Source organism: Sus scrofa, chromosome 15 (assembly GCF_054392235.1).
Source record: "Sus scrofa isolate SSC_HxYL_T2T_F1_AM1 chromosome 15, Sscrofa_HxYL_maternal_Yorkshire_Landrace_v2.0, whole genome shotgun sequence".
Taxonomy (NCBI): Eukaryota; Metazoa; Chordata; class Mammalia; order Artiodactyla; family Suidae; genus Sus; species Sus scrofa.
In genome coordinates, this window is record NC_139397.1 from 105877326 (window position 1) to 105886352 (window position 9027).

General features: G+C 35.8%; 1 long non-coding RNA gene across 1 annotated transcript; it reads left to right on the forward strand.

Annotated features, from left to right (window-relative positions):
- Window positions 1–5108: 5108 nt before the first annotated feature.
- Window positions 5109–7198, forward strand: LOC146396035 (uncharacterized). The gene is made up of 2 exons (XR_014829340.1): window positions 5109–5726; window positions 6209–7198. It is a non-coding gene; the product is annotated as an uncharacterized LOC146396035 (long non-coding RNA).
- Window positions 7199–9027: the final 1829 nt, after the last annotated feature.

Below are 9027 nucleotides of genomic sequence, written 5' to 3' on the forward strand. Positions count from 1 at the left end.
TACCAGATGCAAGGTGGATTACGAAAATCCTGTTTTGAGTTTTTGTCTTTTATCAGGTGCATTGTCTCATTGTTTAGCAGTATTCTCTGAATAAATACCTTGTTTTTCATTTAATGAAAACTAAAAAGGTAGAAATTAGTAGAAGCCCACAGCATTCAAACTCAAAACTAGAATTTAGCAATATCCATATCATAAAATCTTCAGAAGTAAATCTAAATGAAATTAGTACAAAATGCATTTTTCAAATACTCTCCAATCCCTACCCCATCCCCACCCCTGTTTTAATGTTGCATGTTTATCCTTTCCTTGTTAATTGCTTTCTGTTAGTAGGCAAAAAAGAGAAACAATGCTTCATTTGATTAACATATTTTTGTTTTTCACAAATAAGGCACTTCTATTAAGCACTACAGATAGTATGAACTATATGGCTTAGCTTAAGACTTGTTTGGTCTCTGCCTAATTTGAATATACAATTTAGAAGGGGAAAGTTACAGCTATGTAAGGCTATGAAATATAAAGTTATGAAATGGCAAGTACATAACAGGAATGCCTTTTCTATCAGACTAGAGGCAAACTTTTCAGTTATTTTGTATTTAAATTTTGTCGAATACTTAGATTTTTTTGCTTATTAAAACCCATTTTATTTTAAAATTTGGGGAGGGTATAGTTGATATACAATGTTGTATTCGCTTCAGGCTTACTGCAAAATAAAGCAGTTACATATATACATAGATCCATTATTTTTTCCCATATAGATTATTTCAGAACATTTAGTGAGACTTCCCTGTGCTATATAGCAGACCTTCTTAGTCGTCTGTTCTGTATAAAATGATGTGTATGTGCCAGTCCTGTCCTCCCAGTTTATCCCTCCCCACCATGATTTTCCCTTTTGGTAACCCCAAGTTTGATTTCAAAATCTCTGGGTTTGGAGTTCCCGTCATGGCTCAGCAGTTAACGAATCTGACTAGCATCCATGAGAACACAGGTTCAATCCCTGGCCTTGCTTATTGGGTTAAGGATCTGGTGTTGCTGTGAGCTGTGGTGTAGGTCCCAGACGTGGCTCGGATCCTGTGGTGCTGTGGCTGTGGCGTAGGCCAGCAGCTTCAGCTCCAATTCAACTGCTAGCCCAGACACCTCCAATGTGCCACAGGTTTGACCCTGAAAAGCAAAAAAAAAAAAAAAAATCTTGGTTTGTTTCTGTTCTATAAGTTCTTTTGTATTTTTTTAATTAGATTCCACATTCAACTGATACCATATGATATTTGACTTTGCTTAATATGATAATCTCTAGGTCCATCTGAGTTGCTGCAAATTGCATTGTTTTGTCCTTTTTATGGCAAAGTAATATTCTATTTTATGTATGTACCACGTGTTCTTTATCCATTCCTATGTTAATGGACATTTAGGTTGCTTCCATGTCTTAGCTATTGTAAATAGTGCTACAGTGGACATTGGGGTGAATGTATCCTTTGAAATTATGTTTTTTCCCAGATATATGCCCAGGGATGGGATTGCTGGGTCATATAGTAGTTCTGTATTTAGTTTTTTAAGACATCTCTATACTGTTTTCCTAGCGGTTGTACCAATTTATAGTGTAGGAGGGATCCCTTTTCTCCACACCCTCTCCAGCATTTATTGTTTGTAGACTTTTTTTTTTTTAACCTGCTTGGGGGCCATGTGGAATCTGGGTCAGAGATTAAACCTGCACCAGAGCAGCAGCCTGAGCCACTGCAGTGATGATGCCAGATCCTTAATCCCCTGTGCCACAAGGGAACTTCAGTTTGTAGACTTTTTGATGGTGACCATTCTGACTGGTATAAGATGATACCTCATTTGCATTTCTCTAATAATTAGTGATGGTGAGCATATTTATGTGCTTGTGTCCATCTGTTTGTCTTTGGAGAAGTGTCTATTTAGATCTTCTATTTTTTGATTGGGTTGTGTGTTTATATATGTATATGAGATGTGTATCTTAGAGATTAATCCCTTGTCAGTTACTTTATTTGCAAAGATTTTTCTCCCATTCTGTGAGTTGTCTCTTCATTTTTTTAATGATTCCCTTTGCTCTACAGAAGCTTTTAAGTTTAATTAAGTCCCATTTATTTTTGTTTTTATTTTCACTACTCTAGGAAATGGATCAAAAAAGACACTGCTGGAATTTATGTCAGAGAGTGTTCTGCCTATTTTCCTCTAGGAGTTTTATAGTATTTAACCTTATGTTTAGGTCTTTTAATCCATTTCAAGTTTATTTTTGTGTATGGTGTTAGAGGATGTTCTAATTTCATTTTTTTTACCTGTAGCTGTCCACTTATTGAAAGAGATTGTCTTTTTTCCATTGTATAGTCTCACGTTCTTTGTCGTAGATGAGGTGACCATGCATGTGTGGGTTAACCTTTGGGCTTTCAGTCCTATCCCACTGACTGATCTGTGTTTTAAGAATTTTTTGATGATGTTACTACCATATTTAATTTGTAATTATTTTGAGTAATCTTATGTACAACTTTACAGCATGTATAGAAATGTATTAAGGAATATATAATTGAAAGTAGAATCACTGAAACTTTTCAAGTTAGAAATACAGTGTATCAGGAGTTCCCATCATGAGTGGCACAGCAGAAACAAATCCGACTAGGAATTATGAGGTTTCAGGTTTGATCCCTGGCCTTGCTTGGTGGGTTAAGGATCTGGGCATTGCCATGAGCTGTGGTGTAGGTTACAGATACAGTTCGGATCTGGCGTGGCTGTGACTGTGGCATAGGCCAGCAGCTGTAGCTCCAATAAGACTCCTAGCCTGGGAACCTCCATATGCTGTGGGTGTGGCCCTAAAAAGCCAAAAAAAAAAAGACAATGTATCATAATACACTGATTGTGTGGACTTCATGATTGTGCATTATTGCATATATTGTATATATTTCACTTAAAATTAGAAAAGTGGAGTTCCCGTCGTGGCGCAGTGGTTAACGAATCTGACTAGGAACCATGAGGTTGGGGGGTCGGTCCCTGCCCTTGCTCAGTGGGTTAACGATCCGGCGTTGCCTGTGAGCTGTATTGTAGGTTGCAGACGCGGCTCGGATCCAGCGTTGCTGTGGCTCTGGCGTAGGCCGGTGGCTACAGCTCCGATTCAACCCCTAGCCTGGGAACCTCCATATGCCACGGGAGCGGCCCAAGAAATAGCAAAAAAAGACAAAAAAATAAATAAATAAAAATTAAAAAATAAAATAAAATTAGAAAAGTTTGATGTGGGAGAAATAGAATCCCTTACATTAGTAGGAATGTTCATCCTTGAGTTTTTACTCAGTAGTAACTATATAATGAAAGTAAAGACTTTAGTTACTAATCCTTGTGATAAGTTTTCAAATTAACGTGTGATTGGGAAGCCAGTTAGTTTGTGAAGGTATGTTGAACTAAATCAGCTGTCATTCATTCAGTTGTGTACAAACTAATTAACCACATTGGTGGTTCACTCCACAGACCATTTTATTCCAATATGCTCTTCCTACACCTCTTGCACTGATTGCCCACTGTAAAAGGAGAAGCTAATATTTAATTAAATTATTTTATATGTTCAAACTTATCTTCAGGCAAGTGGGGGTGGGGGCGTTCTAATCACTAATACCTTCAGCCAATTCATCTTCAGTTTAAAAGTAGGACTGAAAATGTTATATCTACATTGAGCTAATCCTTGCCATTTCAAAGTTACTTGATTGGTCTTTTAAATTTTTCTCCAGGGCAGTCTTCCAGTGGGAAGGGTAAATTCTCAACTATGTAGTATGTAAAACTATCCTGGGAAGGACAGGAGTGGGGTAGGTTTCAGGAACTATTAGATGTATGGAATGGCTTATATACGGGAGACCCCATCCATCCCTTGACACCCACCCATTCCTGTTCTTCCCAGGATGATTTTTGACAGCAAAATTATTGATCATTCAACTTAGTGATAACTAAAAAAAAAAAATCACTTAATTTGTAGGTTTATAATAGAAATGGTTTCTGATGATATCTTTAAAAATTGAGACTGTGTGAAGGCTGAAAGTTGATAACCCTTTAAAAAAAAAACATTTAGTATTAGAAGTAGCAGAAATATCAACAGAGGTGGGTTGTCTAAGAAGACAACGTTTAGAAGGCTAGGAAGGCATTCACAGGGACAGTAGTCCTGTAACATGCTAATTATAGACCTCTATGTCCATATACAGCATACTCCTGTACAAAAAAATACCATCCTACTATGCAAAAAGTGCGAAAATAATGCTCTTTAAAAATTACAGGCGGGAGCTCCCGTTGTGGCTCAGGTGTAATGAACCCAACTAGTATCCGTGAGGATGTGGGTTTGATCCCTGGCCTTGATCAGCTTTGGACTGTGGTGTAGGTCGCAGATTCGGCTTGGATCCTTCGTTGCTGTGGCTGTGACGTAGGCCAGCAGCTGCATCTCCAATTCAAGCCTGGGAACTTCCATATGTTGGGGATGCAGCTCTAAAAAGCAAAAAAAAAAAAAAAAAAAATGCAGGCATCCAAGGACAAATGAAGTGGTTTGAGATTAATTCTCTTGGTAGTTCATTTGCACAAAATTAAGTTTCTCTTGGGCAAGACCATGAAATGTAGTTCTCATTCTTTACAGATGAGTGTAATATATACATAAAAGAATAAAAGGAAGAAATGTCTCTTAAAAGGACTCTGAAACTAGATATGAAAAAGTCTTACTTGATTAATATAAATGAGTAGTGTTGAATTGTATCTAATAAATTTGCTTTAGAGTATATGAATTAATGCAAACTATAACACCTTAAAAAGAAAGCACAGTTCCCTGCCTTCCATTTTTAAGTTTGGGAAACTGTCGCTAGGGACATTTGGCAGTTAATTTCAATCAGTATCTGTAATGAGGCATAATCATAATCTATGATAAAATTCTCAACATTGGAAAAACTAAGTGTACCTTGTTCAGATGTCTGTTAACCATCTACTACCACACAGTTTGATTATGTAGACATGATTATTCAAAGAAATATAAGATGAAATAAACATTTGTTGAAGAAAGAACACTAGGTAGTACTCTGCTGTTTGGAAAAATTGAGTTTTCAAGGAAATGAATTTCAGGATAGTAAGACTGTCATACCAAAATGTTTTGTTGTTTTCAGTAAGCACCCTGAAATTTTTCATGGAAAACTGAAAGTGCACTCTACATTTTAAAATTATGTTCAGGGAGTTCCCATCATGGCGCAGTGGTTAACGAATCCGACTAGGAACCATGAGGTTGCGGGTTCGGTCCCTGCCCTTGCTCAGTGGGTTAATGATCCGGCATTGCCATGAGCTGTGGTGTAGGCTGCAGACGCTGCTCGGATCCCGCGTTGCTGTGGCTCTGGCGTAGGCCGGTGGCTACAGCTCCGATTTAACCCCTAGCCTGGGAACCTCCATATGCCGCGGGAGCAGCCCAAGAAATAGCAACAACAACAGACAAAAAGACAAAAGACAAAAAAAAAACAAAATAAAATAAAATAAAATTATGTTCAGGAAAACATGTCTACCTTTTCTTCAAAATCAGTATTTTTTAAATGTTTGCTGAGTATTTAAATCTTCAAAAGATGACTTCCAAATCATTTCTGCAATTTTTTTTTCTCTTTTGGCCACCCCACGGCACATGGAGTTTCCCCAGCCAAGGATCAGATCCGAGCAGCAATTGCGACCTATGCTGCAGCTGCCACAACGCTGGATCCTTTAACCCACTGTGCCAGGTCAGTGTTCAAACCTGTGTCCTGGCACTGCAGAGATGCCGCCAATCCTGTTGTAACACAGTGGGAACTCCCATTTCTGGAAATTTTAATTAAAAGAAACTAGTTAGTGTGAGAAGGAGATAGAGACAGTGGTAAAGACCACCACCCCCATCTCCTCCCCTCTCCTTCTCAAAATGTCATTTGGGAGTAGAAACAACAAAATTGGAATTTTTCTGAATGTATTTAGCAAATTAACATTTTTAAGTTGAGGTATAATTGATACAATAAAGCCTATCATCTTAAGCTTCAAGTTTTAATTTCGTCTACCTTTGCATAGTTTTCGATAGAAATAGCACCTATTCAGATTTAATAAGAGCTTTATATGTTTCCTGGAACTCTACCAGTTTATTTAAAGTCTGATGAAAATAAGTCATTTTTTTTAGGTTTAAATAAAATTCTTAAATGCATAACATGAGGAATCACTGCTCATTCTTCCTCAACAGAATTGCATGCTGCTAACAGTTTTCAAAAACCTGCCCATCTTTTTCATCTTCTCTTCCTTCTGATACTTGAAGATCAGAAGACCAGATGCAAAATTGACTGTCAGAACTTGTCCAGAGGCAAACAATAAAAGTATAGGAAAAAGTTAAAGTGAGCCAGTAGGATGTCAAAGACTTTGACAGCAAATTTAGACTGCTAACAGGTTTATTCCTATGCTTATATTTTTATATCTGATTTAAATGCATATTGAAATGTCATTATACTTGCCTGTAGAAGTGAGAATGAGAAATAGAGCAATATTTTAGACAAAAGAAATATTTGTTGTTCAGTAGCTTTCAAGTGGAGAGTTTTGCCACAGTTTTAAATATTTTATTTTTCGAAATGTGAGTGTATATATCAAGTTAATTAGTATTTAAAGATGTAAAATAAGCCAAATTTCAAAGACATAATCTGATAGAAATGTGTGGATTAATTCCTCTGATAAATCTAAATGGCTTTTCATTGATTTTTACTGAACTTGTTAAACAGCTTTATTGAGGAGGTATAATTAATATAATAAATTGCACATATTTAAAGTGTAAAATTTGATGTTTGACAATTGTATATACCTGTGAAACCATAATCACAATCAAAATGTACATATTCATCTCCACCAAAAATTCCTCATGCCTTTTGTAATCCTTCCCTCCCAAGCAAACACTCATCACCATAGAGATTAGTTTATATTATTTAAAATTTTATGTAAATGGAATTATGCAATATGTACAGAGTGGTGTTCTTTCTCTCTTTTTTTTTTTTTGCTTTCATGCAACAGCACGTTGTAGCAGGTATCAATAGTGCATTCTTTCTTGTTGCTAGGTGATATTCATTTGTATGGATATAACAAAATTTGTTTATCCATTCACTTATTGATGGTCTTTGGGGTTATTTCCAGCAGTTTGAGGCTATTTAAATAAACTACACAAACTTTCTCATACAAGTCTTTTTATGAACATATGGCTCATTTCTTTTGGGTAAATATAAAAAGTGGAATCTTCATATGTTTAACTTCTTAAGAAATTTCCACAATGTTTTCCAAAATTATTGCATCATTTATATTCCCACCAGCAGTTTATGAGTTCCACTTGTTCCACATCCTCACTAACACTTGTGATCAGTTTTAATTTAGGTCTCATATTCATTTGCGGGTTAATGTTTTTATATAGTCCAAAGTATGAATAAAAGTGGGATTTTTTGCACTTGATGAACAATGTAATCAAGATAGCACCACTTACTGGAAAGATTTTCCTACACTGAATTGCCTTTGCACTTTTGTTGAAAATCAGCTGATCATCAGTCAATAGTTTAACTTTTAAAAAAAGTAGACCAATTCATTTTTCTCTTTGTTTATATCAGTACCATACTTTATTGGTGACTATAACTTACTACTAATTAAGCTTGAAATTTGGTAGAATAAGTCAACTTTGTTAATCTTTTACAAAGCTGCTTTGGCTATTCTGGAGTCTTTGCATTTCCACATTTCCATGTGCACTTTAGAATGAGGTTGTCAATTTTTTCCGCAAAGTAATGTTGGAATTTTGATTGGGCTTGCATTAAATTGGTAGATCATATTTGCAAAGAATGTACATATATATTTAGAGAGAGAGAAAAGAGCCTTCTGATCCATGAATATGATAATATCTCTCCATTTATTTAGGTCTTTTTGAATTTCATCGGTTTTGTGGTTTTCAGTATACAGATCTAAGACGTCTTTTGTTATATTCTTAACTATTTCATATTTTTGAAGCTGTTCTAAATGGTATTTTTTAAAATTTCAATTTGCAATGGTTTATCACTAGTGTATAGAAATACAATTGATTTTTGCATTTCGATAAGCAAACATTCTTGCCTTTTCATATTAGGTGAAAACATTCAGTCTTCCACCATTAAGTAATGATGTTAGCTGTAGATTTTTCATATATAAGATTGAGCAAATTTCTAGCTATTTGTAGTTTACTCCATCATCCTGATGTTAATAGTTGTGTCTTTTTCCTGATACAGTCTTGCTGAGACTTCAGGTAGCAGGTGTTTTGTTTTAATCAAGATTGGGTGTTGAATTTTTTCGAATGTTTTTCTGTATCTATTGAAATGACTGTGGCTTTTAAATAATTTTAATATGTTAACATGGCAAAGCCAGCTTTGAATTACTAGGATAAATACTACTTGATTCTGATGTATTTTTAAATATATTGATAAAGTTTTGTTTAAAATACTATGTCTAGGAGTTCCTGTCGTGGCCCAGTGGTTAACGAATCTGACTAGGAACCATGAGGTTTCAGGTTCGATCCTATCCTTGCTCAGTGGGTTAACGATCCACCGTTGCTATGAGCTGTGGTGTAGGTTACAGATGTAGCTTGGATCCCATATTGCTGCGGCTCTGGCGTAGGCTGGTGGCTACAGCTCCGATTAGACCCTTAGCCTGGGAACCTCCATGTGCCGCTGGAGCGGCCCTAGAAAAGGCAAAAAGAAAAAAAATAAAAAATAAAAATAAAATACTATGTCTATGTTCATAATTGATGAATTAGTTTGTAGTTTTCTTGTAATGTCTTTTGGTTTTGGATCAGGGTAATACTGTCCCATAGAATGAGTTGAGAAGTATTCCCTCCTCTTCTGGAAGGTATTCTGTACAATATTATATTTTAGTTAAATGTTTGGTAGAATTCACCAGGGAAATCATTTGGACCTATAGTAACCTTTGTGAGAAAGTTACAGATTCAATATTTTAACAGAGCTATTCAGATTGTTTATTTATGTATGAGCTTTATTAGTCTGCGTCCTTTAA